Source organism: Pristis pectinata, chromosome 4, assembly GCF_009764475.1.
Source record: "Pristis pectinata isolate sPriPec2 chromosome 4, sPriPec2.1.pri, whole genome shotgun sequence".
Classification (NCBI taxonomy): domain Eukaryota; kingdom Metazoa; phylum Chordata; class Chondrichthyes; order Rhinopristiformes; family Pristidae; genus Pristis; species Pristis pectinata.
The window spans coordinates 65,098,369-65,111,370 of record NC_067408.1 but is presented as its reverse complement, the minus strand read 5'-3'; the positions used below and the strand labels follow the sequence as shown (position 1 = coordinate 65,111,370).

At 43.2% G+C, this 13,002-nt stretch overlaps 2 protein-coding genes across 9 annotated transcripts in view; one reads left to right on the top strand and one right to left on the bottom strand.

The window, feature by feature from the left end:
* LOC127569069 (leucine-rich repeat-containing protein 63-like) overlaps positions 1-3,301 on the bottom strand; it is a 48,390-nt gene extending 45,089 nt beyond the window's left edge. For 6 of the 8 annotated variants that reach the window (XR_007956142.1, XM_052013368.1, XM_052013369.1 and 3 more), the window contains exon 1: positions 3,129-3,301. The gene's annotated coding sequence lies outside the window, so the exon portion shown is untranslated. Of the gene's footprint in view, positions 1-3,121 lie in introns of all 8 variants that reach the window. The other 2 variants (XM_052013371.1, XM_052013370.1) reach the window with 1 other exon arrangement.
* Positions 3,302-3,539: 238 nt separating this feature from the next.
* LOC127569068 (plastin-2-like) overlaps positions 3,540-13,002 on the top strand; it is a 66,359-nt gene continuing 56,896 nt past the window's right edge. The window contains exon 1 of the mRNA XM_052013367.1: positions 3,540-3,671. The gene's annotated coding sequence lies outside the window, so the exon portion shown is untranslated. The remainder of the gene's footprint in view (positions 3,672-13,002) is intronic.

The following is a 13,002-nucleotide window of genomic DNA, read 5'->3' as shown; positions in this document are numbered from 1 at the left end:
GATACCTCAAAGAAACAGTTTTGTGTATTTATGTGGTTCCATTGATTGATGTATTTTTAAAATTTTGAAGTAAGTGAATGAAAAAGGACATTTCCAATCTTCACCAGATTCAATTCATTATATACTGAATTATTTTAAAAGTGTAGCCACTTTTACAAGTAAACACATCTGTCAAATATCACACAGCAAGTCTCTCAAATATCAATAAGAATAATGAGCAGTTAGAAGATCACCTTGGTGAGACCGCAGCTGGAGGACTAGCTAAGAAATGTACATGTGCCACAGAGGGATTGCAGCAGAGTTACTAGACTGGTTCGCCATATGAGAAGAGGTTATGTAGAACGGGACTGTACTTTTTTTGTGAGTTCAGAAGAATGAAAGGAGGTCTCATCAAACAAAATTCTAAGGGGGCTTGACAGTTTGGATACATGGAGGATATTTTCCTTGACTGAGGAGTGTAGAGTCAGGGAAACAGTTTGAGAATAAGGCCTAGGGAGTTTCATATTGAGATGAGGAGAAGGTTCTTTACTCAAAAGGTGGTGAACCATTGGAATTCTCTACGTGGATGGCAATGGAAATTTAGATGTTGTGTTCATTCAAACACAACTCATAGATTTCTGGGCATTAAGAGAACTGAGGGATATGGGGATTGTGTTGGAGAATGATGGTGCCATAATCTTGATGAACCGTGGACCAGGCTACAACAGCCAGGCGTTCTGCTCCTATTATGATATTCCTATTCTTGAACTATCTTGGTTGATGTCGATTAAACCATGTTGGCCAAGAAAACTGGAAATATTAAGATGCATGAAATTTTGGATATGATAACAATGTGAGAGAAAGAAAATATTAAGAGATTTGACTTCGTTTGTGTTATTAAATGACCACACGGATTTTTTGATGGAGGCGAAACAGCAAACAGCAGAGGCTCTAGCCATCAGTTTCTAATCCCTCCTGGTGGTGCAGGAGGACTGGAAGGTTGTTAATGTTTAAGAAGGGTTGTAACTGCCAGACTTTGGTGGAAAAATTAGTGGAAATATTTCTGTTTACATTACTATATGGGATTAATCAAGCAAAACCAGAATGCATTTGCTGTGGGAAAGTCTCATCTGACTCATGATTCAATCGTGTCTGAGATAATGAGAACAGCTGTCAAAGGCAGTGCATTTGATACAGATTTTCGCAGGACATCTGACAAAGTCCATCAGGACGGACTTATCAGAAAAATAAAAAGCTCATGGGATCTAAAAGAAAGTGGGAAGTTTGACCCAAAAGTGCCAGATAGTAAAGGATACTGGTTGATTGGTATTTTGGTAAATGGAAGCTGATGTATTAATATTTCACAATACTCAGCACTAGATCCCTTCCTTTATACTTAAAAGGAGCACAATTAGTTACAAAAATTGTCCACGTAGTTGTTAGTGAGGAAGAAAATTGTGAACTGCAGGAGGACAATGCACTAGTTAAGCAGAAAAATGGTAAGTAGAATTCGATGCAGAGAAGTGCAGTTAATGCACTTGGAGAAATATGGTAAGGTCTATGACTAACCACTGAATATTTTGAGGCCAAAGGAGGGTCAAGGAAGATTGTACGTTCACAGATTTTTGATCAAGGCATCTGACAAAGTCCAGAAGGGCAAGTTGCTGAGAAATGCAAAAGCCAATACAATCCACAGAAAGGTGATATTTTCTACAAATCATCTAAAAGAGGAAATTAAGAGCAGAGAGGATGTGCTAGGAAGGATAGACAACAGGCTACAGCTAGAGTGTGTGACAGCATCTGAGAAATTGCAGAAGAGATTCATGAGGATGCTGCCATAGATGGAGGTATGGTTATGAAGAAAAATTGGCTGGGGTAAGGTTGAGGGACATGTGATTGAGACAAATAAAATTATGAGAGGTCATAAGAGGTTTAATAGGGAAGCCCAAGTTCCCTGAAAACAGAAAAGTTAATGCCTAAACTTAAATATCATTCTAGGTTACACGGTTAAATGCTGGTAACTAACCTTTAACCTATAATCATGGATTGGAAAAGCCAATTAACAAAATGTCCATTTGAACACATATCATTGGCAACATTTTATACACAGGGCATTAGGAGAAGGACCAGAGGCTAATTATGTTCAGCCAATTGTCAGCAGGTGTGAAATTGCGTGAAAGGTACCTGACAAAGAAAATGCAGATTGATTGACAGAAAAAGAAACAACGTTTGAAATCCAACCCAAATAAATTCAACGCTGATGTCCATAAAGTGGAGAAAACCAAACAACAGCAAACTGCGGCAATTCACACCAGCAAGAAGTTAACAAATGTCGACAGCCTACAATTTCAAAGGGAAAGGTTGCTGATGTACTGCTACTGCATCATCATCTGGGCTTCTTGATAGTTTTGTGGTAAAAATCAAAGGTTTCTTCAATAGCACAACCCAAAAAGGCTAGGAAAAAAGTGAATATTTCCACTTGCAAATTCAAAGTCATACACTGCCCTAAAAGCAAGTTCTTTATCGCTGGATCTAAATCCTAGAACTCTGTGCCCACATCACCTCATACCCTGCCCAGTCTAGCCTAACTTGGTTCACTCCATCTTGACCCTGCCCATTTCACCCCACCATGGCCCTGCCTTTTCATGTTACTCCAGCCCTGCTCACACCACCTCTGTCTACGTCATTCCCATCCTATTCCACCTCACCTCACTAGATCCCAGCCCACCTATCTCACCTGGTCTTGTCTACCTATCCTGCCCCACCCCAGCCCTGTCCATCTCACTTCATCTATACTTTATCCCATCCTAACTCACCCCTGCCTACTTCATCTTACCAGACCCTGCCTAGCCCACGTACCTCACCCCAATCCTGTTCACCTATCCCACCCCAGCTCACTCCAGTCACGTCCAGCTCATCCCATCCTACCCTACTCATGCTCGCATCACCCCCAGTCCTGTTCACCCTACCCCAGCTCAGTCCAGTTGTGTCCACCTCATCCGATCCTACCCCATCCCTGCCTATTCCACCTGACCCTACCCAACCCACCTCACAACGGCCCTGTCTACCTCGGTCCGACCAGCCTCACCTTATCCCACCCCACTTCACCACACCCCAGCCCTGCCCACCCCGACCCGCCTACCTCTCACCTCCGCCCGGCCGGTTGAAGGTCAGACCGGTACTCAAGGCGCTACTTCAGCTACTCTTTCCCACATCAGCAAGAGCCGGCAAGCCGCCACCCTCTGCACACAGCCGGCGCACTGCCATCGCCCGCCCGCCAAGGCAGCCGGGCCCAGCCTGGCAACGGCCCTGGCAACCACCACAGCCTCGCTCTGAGGTGCGGCACGAGCCGTTCGCTTCGGCTGCTCCCGGGGACCGCGGGCTCTGCGCTGCCTCACACCGTGACACCCTGAGTACAGAACAGGAGCCCATGTGTGAAATACTGCTGGAAACAGCGGCGACACAATGGCCTGTAAAGATTTATTCACCCAGGAGGGGTGGGTCAATGACAGCCGGGACGTCACTGAGACCCCATCCATCAAGTGCGTGATTTCTGAGGGGAGAAGGGCAGTTTGGTACTGGCTGTCGCAATGGACTGGTGGAAACTCGTATCCAGAAGGGCTGGCGCAGGGGGTAGCATAGGGAGCTAGCGTTCAGAACACTTCGCCAGGTGCAGGGAAGAACACTTGCAGGTACTGAACAGTTCTCAGATAATGTAATGCTTGTTTTAAGGTAGGATGTGATATGCTGCTGTGAATTATCTGACATGAGAACGAAAAAGGTAAAGAAAAACAAATTGGAGATTATATTGAATGTTATCGGTTGCATTGGCATGAATCATTGCTCCCTTTTTAAAATACACAGGGTGGAAGATAGTAAAGAAGTTTAAAGAGCGAGCTATAGTTTAAAGAGCGGATTGCGGACAAGGATGTGTGCTGTTATTCTCCATTCATTGCAGTAAAATAAATTAAAGCAAGGTTACCAACGTCACAGGCTGAATTGATTTCCTATTTATCGACTGCTTTTAGATGAAAATGAGCTCTAGAAGCATTAATATGTGGCTCTGATTGGGTAACACCACGTCAAATACTGTCGAATCATAAGATTGTTAATTAGTATTTAGCTTTAATGAATATTTTGCCAAAAATTCAAATATTTGGTTTACTTAATAGGATTTTTAATTTCAAGGCTCAGGTCTCCTGTGGCCTTAGATTAGATGGGTAAATTTCTCCACCATTGACTAAAATGCAATTGTTATCCTACTGCTGCATTGCTACACTGTACATGAATATGCTGCGTGCAGAGGACTGAGAAGAGGCCGTCAACCTAAAATTTACCAGGAGGAGAGAGGCAAGGAGTTGGTTATTTACACAAAGGTTCTTAGATTATATTCTGCTTTGTGACAAGGACTGGTTAACACAGGTGACAACATCTTTTAGGGGAGAATAGGATTGAGAACACTGTGGTAGGAAATGGGATTATTTGTTTTTTCTTGCGTGAAGAGTGAAATATAATGTGTGACATGATCAGCCACTTCATAAAGTTTGCAGATATATAATACAATACATGCATGTATCACCATTCAGTAAGAGAGATCATTCAAGTTACCTACAGGATTCATATCATCCATCATTATATCAATATCTCCTGTACATATAGTTCCAGCCTGTCAGTGTAAAACGTTGACTTTTTCCCTTTAAAACCTTCGTAGTGGTTACAACAAACCTCTTGTGTCTGGTAGCACAGCCCTGCACATTGGAATCTGCCAGTCTGCAATGTTGGGTATGGACAGCTTCTTGCATTGGAAGACCGCAAGTTTCAAGCAGACCAAAAGGCATCTTTCATCCAGATGATAACCTTCCAGCAGCAGCTGAAGTTCACTTCAGTGGGATCAGCCAGTAGAGCACAGGGTCTTATGTTGACGGCTCTATATAATAAATATTGGTTAAGTTCATTTCAACTCTTTTCAGAGGTATTTGGCAAACACACACTCCATTAGGAGACAGATGATGGCCTAACCCTCAATATAGCCTCCTCGAGGGCAATGTGCAGGGGGTCTGAGACTCCGGCTGCATGTGAAGGATCTAACAGGGAGGATCCTCCTCAACACCAGCCATGCAATAGCATGGTGTTGTTTGAGAGTTCTATTGAATGAGGAATTCTAAACAATAATCTGAAATAAAACAGAAAATGCTGGAACTATCAGCAGGTCAGGCAGCATCTTTAAAGAGAGAAACTGATTAATGTTTCAAGCTGACCTTTCATCAGAACTGAGTAGAGGAAGGGGTGTAGAGAACAATGGGAATGTCTGTGATGGGATGGAGAACAAGAGAGACTGAATGACATAAATACTGGTGGTGCTGGCTGGGAGAGGAAGATGAAGGCTTGTTAGGTGCAGTTGATCAGTCTGGAGGAGATGGAAATGGAGATGAATGAAAACAGGAGAGAGAAAAAATGCTGTAACTGTGAGATATAAAACACTGCAGTTACCAGAAATGTGAAATAAAAGAAACTTCTGAAATACTAAACAGATAGGTGGCATCTGTGGAGAGAGAAAAATGGAGTGAACATTACGGATGCAGAATGGAAAGGATGCTGATCTGAAATTGTTGAATTCAGTGTTGAGCCCTGAGGACTGTAATGTGGCTAAGTGGAAGAAGAGATGCTGTTCTCGAGCTTACATTAAGTTTTGAAATAGTGTAAGAGCAGTGGAGAAGTCAGGTTAGGAATGGAACGGAGAATGGAAATGACAGGGAACTGGAAGCTGAGGTCACCTTTTGAACTGAATAAAGGTGTTTTACAAAATGTTTACCCAGTCTGAATTTGGTTTTTCCAATGTAGAGGAAACCACATCATGAGCATTGGATGCAGTACACTAAATGGATAAAAATACAAATAAATTACTGCTTTATCTGGTAGGACCGATTGAGTCTCTGCATAGTGGAAAGAGGCAAAAGGACAGGTGTTGCAACTCCTGTAGTTGCATGGGAAGATGCCATGAGAAGGAGAGTGGGTGTTGTGAAGATGGAAGAGTGAACCAGAGAGTCGCAGAGGGAATGGTCACTTTGGAATGCTGAAAGTGGAGGTGGGGTGAGTGGGAAGATGTGGTGGTGTCACATAGCTTAAATTAAGGAGGAAGATTCATTAAGTGTAGAAGCTAGTGTGGTGGAGGGTGAGGATAAGGGAAACCCTATCCTTGCTTAGTGTGGGAGGAGAAGGGGTTGAATGCAGAAGTACAAGAAATGCAACAGATGCAGTTGTAGGCCTCTATTAAGGAAAACATCTCAGTAGCAATCATGCAGAAGGTGTCATGATTTGAAAAGATACGACGGGATCAGGGGAACTGGGAGAATGGAATGGAGAAAGGTGGGAGGAGGTGTAGCCAAGGTAGCTCAAGAGTCTGTGGGCTTGCAGTGGATATTGGTCATTAACTTATCCACTGAAATAGAAATAAGAAGTCGAGAACCCAGATAAGTGTGAAGTGGTTCATTTTGGTAGGTCAAATATGTTGGCGGAATATAGTATTAATGGTAGGACTCTTGGCAGTGTGGAGGATCAGAGGGATCTTGGGGTCCAAGTCCATAGGATGCTCAAAGCGGCTGCGCAGGTTGACTCTGTGGTTAAGAAGGCATAGTCCTTCATCAATCGGGGAATTGAATTTAGGAGCCAAGAGGTATTGTTGCAGCTATGTAGGTCCCTGGTCAGACCCTACTTGGAGTATTGTGCTCAGTTCTGGTCACCTCACTACAGGAAAGATGTGGAAGCCATAGAGAGGGTGCAGACGAGATTTACAAGGATGCTGCCTGGAGTGCGGAGCATGCCTTATGAAAGCAGGCTGAGAGAACTCGGCCTTTTCTCCTTGGAGAGACGGAGGATGAGGGGGGACCTGATAGAGGTGTATAAGATGATGAGAGGTATTGATCGGGTAGATAGTCAGAGGCTTTTCCCCAGGGCTGAAATGGTGGCCACAAGAGGACATAGGTTTAGATAAGATTAGTCACATGTACATTGAAACACACAGTGAAATACATCTTTTGTGTAGTGATTTTGGGGGACAGCCTGCAAGTGTTGCCATGCTTCTGGCACCAACATAGCATGCCCATAACTTCCTAACCCGTACATCTTTGGAATGTGGGAGGAAACCGGGGCACCCGGAGGAAACCCATGCAGACACGGGGAGAACGTACAAACTCCTTACAGACAGTGGCCGGATTTGAACCCGGGTTGCCAGCGCTGTAAAGCATTATGCTAACCACTATGCTACTGTGCCTGCTCAGGTGCTGGGGAGTAGATATAGAGGAGATGTCAGGGGTAAGTTTTTTACTCAGAGAGTAGTGAGTGCGTGGAATGGGCTGCCGGAAACGGTGGTGAAGGCAGATACGATAGGGTCTGTCAAGAGACTGTTAGATAGGTACATGGAGCTGAGTAAAATAGAGGGCTATGGGTAAGCCTAGTAATTTCTAGGGTATGGACATGTTTGGCACAGCTTTGTGGGCCGAAGGGCCTGAATTGTGCTGTAGTTCTTCTACGTTTCTATGAAGGGAAGAGTCAAGTGGAAATTGGCAACAAAAATGGTTACATCTTCAAGTTCTGTATGAGAACAGGAAGCACCACCTATACAGTCATCAATGTATTGGAAAAGGAGATGTATGATGTGACCTAACTGGGACTGAAATGAGCACTGTTCCACATTTCTAACACAGAGACAGGCATAGCTTGAAACCATGTGGGTTCTCATAGCTACACGTTTGATCTGGAGTTTGAGTGGAGTTGGAGGAGAAGTTGTTCAATGTGAGAATCAGCTTAGCCAGGTGAAAGAGGGTGGTGACGGTAGATGACAAGTTGGGTGCAGAGGGCCCAGACCCTGGTGTGGAATGAAGATGTAGAGGCATTGGATTTTGTATAGTCATACAGCATGCAAACAGGCCTTTCAGCCCAACTGGTCCATGCCGACCAAGATTCCCATCTAAGGTAGTCCCATTTTGGCGTTTGGCTCACATCCCTCTAAACCTTTCCTATCCATGTGCCTGTCCAAGTACCTTTTAAGGTAAGCAATTAGTAGTTTTCATATAATTTGTACATCCATACAAGTCGAGCTGCCCGTCCCGACAATCATCACCCTTATCTTTGGTATTGATACAGATTCATGTTAGCAACTAGGAATTAGTTCTACTTCACAAGACTTGCATCAGCAGGAGAGGTGCTCTGGATTCTCATTCTTTGCAATCAAATTAAGCATATTTTTGCTCATTGTAAATAGAATCTAAGGCTACAGGGAAAAAGCAGAGTTGGGAGACTAATTGGATAGCACTTCAAGGTGCTGAATGGCTTCCAGGTGGACTATCTGATTCTACATCCTGAGATGGGCTTCCAACCACACCATCACTAAGACAATCCAGTTCCCTAACGGTACCCAACTCTACTTCTAACTCAGCTCATTTGCTGTTGTAATCCTCAGCCATGTATTATTTCTTGACGTCTCTGTTCCAATGCTCTCCTGACCAGCTTAACATGTTCTAGAACCTTGAACTCATTCAAAATGCCACAAACCTCACAACCAAACTAATTGAATTTAATGGAAGAAAAAAATCCCAGCAGCATATTTAGCCCAGCACAGATTATTTGTGTAGACTCTTCATTGCATCAGGGTGAAGAATATCCACAATACTGCACATCTACACATCAGGAGCAGACCATAGCCTCTTGAGCCTGCTCCATCATTCACTGTTGAACCTTATACCTAAAGTCTGTGTTCTCACCTAATCTCCATTTTCCTTGATTCCCCCAGTGCGTTCCATAAAGAGTCCAATGTCCATGTCAATCAGGGAAAAAATGGCAAATAGCTGACCATGACTTCGGGACTTCCATGTTTATGTATAAATGCACACATATCCCAAAGTTGCTGACAGCTTTGAGGAGACTTTCAAATGAGTAAAGCAAAGGCATGGACTTCCTGCTGCTGGATATTATTAAAGATGTAATTTTCTATGTTAACAATCATCACAACAACTGAACATAAACTGAAGCAAACCACACAGTCCTCTGAACCTGTCCTGCCATTCAGTAAAATCATGGCTCATGTCCATGTTCCCACCCATTCCAACACCCCAAATACGAATTAACAAACTGTGAAGCAAACTGTTCTTGTGTATCTCCAGAAAAAACTCATAATAAATTCCCCTTTCTCGTTGGGAAGTTAAGACCACGGTGAAGATGAGCTGTTTGGGACCAGGGGACTGGAAACTATCAAAATGGCCATGGATGTGAGAGGTGTCATAGATGTGAATGGAAATACAGGGGACTCTGGGAGAAGGAATAAAGTCCACGTTCTGTGGGCGAGAACAGGCTGAAATGATACATCAACCAGGACAGACCTGCTTGAGGATACTGGGCAGCAACGAGAAGTGGGCTGTATGGATTTTGGAGTATACAGGGGCTGGAAACTATGGAAGGAAGATCTCCTGAGTAGATAATGTCAGTGTCTATCTGTGAGGCAAAGACAGGATGTTCAGCGATTGGGTCGTGATTCAAAGAGAAATATGAAGAGGGATCAGAGAGCTAACGTTCAGCTTCTATGAGGTTGAAGTCAGTTTGCCAGACCACAAAAGGATTGCCCTGTGCAACTGGACACTCAACTTCCTCATCAGCAGACCTAAATCAGTGAGGATTGGTAACAGCATCTCCTCTTCACTGATCATCAACACAGGTGCACCTCAAGGTTGCGTGCTCAGCCTCCTGCTCTACTCTCCATACACACATGACTGTGGGGCGAAGCACAGCTCCAATGCCATATATAGATTCACCAATGACACCACTGTTTTTGGATGAATCACAGATGATGAGTCAGCACACAGGAGGAGTGAGATAGGACACCTGGTAGAGTGGTGCCACAACAACAACCTCTCACTCAACGTCAGTAAAACTAAAGAGCTGATTGTTGACTTCAGGAAGGGGAAGGAGGGTGAACACGTGCCAGTCTATATTGGGGGATCAGCAGTGGAGAGAGTCAGCAGCCTTAAATTCCTGGGCATTAACATATCGGATGACCCGTCCTGGGCCCAGCATATAGATGCAATCACAAGAAAAATGCACTCTAACATACTTCTACAGATGAGCTGTTGAAAGTATCCTTACTGGTTGCAACATGGTCTGGTACAGCAATTCGTAAGAAGCTACAGAGAGTAGTGGACTCAGCCTAATACATCAGCGGCACATCCCTCCCCACCATCGGTAGTATCTACATGAGGCCTGCCTCAGGAAGGCAATATCCATCATCAGAGATCTCCACCATCCAGGCCATGCCATCTTCTCGCAGCCACCATCAGGCAGGAGATACAGAAGCCTGAGGTCCCACACTATCAGTTCAAGAACAGCTACTTCAACCATTCAGTTCTTGAACCAACCTGCACAACTCCAATCACTACCTCAGTATAGCAACACTATGTCTACTTTGCACTAAAATTGACTTTCTTTTTATTTTGTTCTATTTGTGTTCTTTCTTGTAAAAATTCTATAAAATTTATGTTTAATTTAAGTTTTTCTTGTGAATGCTGCTTATATGATGCTATGTGCCTGTGATGCTGCTGCAAGTAAGTTTTTCATTGCACCTGTGCATACATGTACTTGTGCATATGGCAATAATCTCGACGTTGACTTTGACTTTGACTTTGACTGCCTTTTATGCCCATGTCCTTCCTGATGGACTTAGCCCTAGACCTAATACAAAACACAAACAAAAGAGAGATGGCAGTTTGCTTTACTTCGGATTTGATCGGGCAACTTTCCATCCATTTATTTGGGCTGCCCTTCCAATGCTATGCAAAGCCATTATAGCTGATTGCAGATTCTCTCCCCAGTCCCCATTTTGGAAAGCATGTCCATCATGTACACGTGTGCTAGTCTGTCAAAGGCCTTCTCCTAGTCCAAGCTGACTAGTTCACACCCCCACCCATCCCTGTCCCCACACCTGTCCTGCACGTTGGCCATGGTATCCCTAAGTAGTGCAAGGCTGTCAAAGATCATCCTGCCATGTCCAGCACAGGTCTGGTCTGTGTGAATCACCAGCCCCAGAGCAGGCTTGACTCAATTGGCAATAATTTTGCACAAAATCTTGTGATCCATGTCAACTGGTGAGATGTGGTGCCAATTTTTGATCTCTTCCCTTGACTTCTCCTGTTTGTAGTGAGGGTGATGGTGTCCTTCCACATGGATTCTGACATGATGTCAGCTACAAGCATAGTTCTGTACATTTTAGCAGGTCTGGGTTTATCCAGTCCCCTAGAACCAAGTATCTGGTTCACCACTGGCCCACCTCACCATTATGACCTTCATGATACATGTCAGTCTACAGATGTAGATCAGATATCAGTCTACAGATAAACTTAACATTTTCATCATCCCAACAAGACTTGGAGGCATCCTGCTTTCTTCTTGCGGAATAATTCCCACCCATTTCCCTCACTTATATTCTGCCTGCTTCAGTGTGCACTCAGTAGCCAATCTGACGCAGCTGAGTTTGAAACCCTACATCCTAATCATCACTCTGCTGCTGTGCTGACAAATTGTTAGGATCCATTTGGTCATTGGTCCTTGAGTATTACTTTAACAGCATATGTACAGAAGACAGAATTCCTTCAGGCAAAGACGTTCCTTGACAAATGCTTAAAAAACATTAAGCACTTAAAGGATTTAAACATTCTGATAAAAAGAATTATAAAGGCTTCAGAATTTTTTTATTTTCAAATCAAAAAATGTGGTGAATTAATCAATAAATAACATTCTTATAATTGGTAATTCCTCTGAGGCTAATATATACTTCCTGAGATGTAAGGATCCAGAACTGCAGAATGAAAGGAATTCAGTGCATGAATATTTTCACTCTTTGAGATCAATAAGATGTCATCACACTGCTGCAGGTTTTTGTTTTTCCAGGTTCTGACCTGATGTAGAACATAAAAGGGAGGCTCACCATACAGAACAAGTCTCTGATGTATCTGAGAGGATGAGAAGTTCCAGAATCATTTGCTTCGGAGCATGTCCACAGTCAGACAGATAGTCAAGTGTTTAAGCAGTTAAGAATATAGGCTATGAACTGATAAAGGGGAAGCATTGGAAAGGCTGGCTTTAATTAAAGTCACCAGGTCTGGATGGAAAGCATCCTATGTTGCTGAGGGAAATATGGATCAAATTCTCCTTAGACTCAAGGATAGGCACAGAGAATTGTTACGCTGTTGTTCAAACATGTATATAGAGGTAAACCCAGTACAATCAGTTTAACTCCATTACTATAAAGGCTGCTTGATAATCAGCAACATTAATAGTCATTTGGGCAAATAAGGATAAAGGAAAGTCATGTGAATGTATTAAAGGCAAATTGTCCTTAGCTATCTTGAGTTTTTCTTTGATAAGACAAAGTGGAGGGTTGATGAGCATGCACAAAAATTGGAGAAAGTGATTCAAGTTTAGTATGGTATTCTGAGTGTTGAGGCAAAAAGTACAAAAGCTAGGAGGTTATAGTGTATCTCTAAAAAACACTGGGTTGCCAGATAACCTCCTCTTGCAACAGAGGAGCAAATGTGTGGAGTGGCAAAGTGGGATAGCTGGTAGAGCCGCTGCCTCACAGCACCAGAGACGCTGATTCAATCCTGACCTTGGGCATTTCCTCTGTGGATTTTGGACCTTCTTCCTGTGACTGTGTAGGTTTCATTCAAGTGATCTGGTTTCCTCCCACATTCCAAAAACATAAGGGTTCATGGGATAATTGGCTACTGTAAATTGTCCCAAGTATGTAAGTGAGTAGTAGAATCTGGGGAAGTTGGTGAAAATATGATGAAATATCAATATATTTTCATGTCCAGATGGTTGATTTGAAGTTGTAATTGGAGGTGGTGAAGTAAGTTATTCATATAGAACCATGCCCATACCCTCCACCTCACACACAGGTCCTACTCTTCACTTAGTTATCCTCTTTATGCAATAAAATATCTTTGTATTTCCTTTGTTAAAGCTGTTTTTTTTATACCA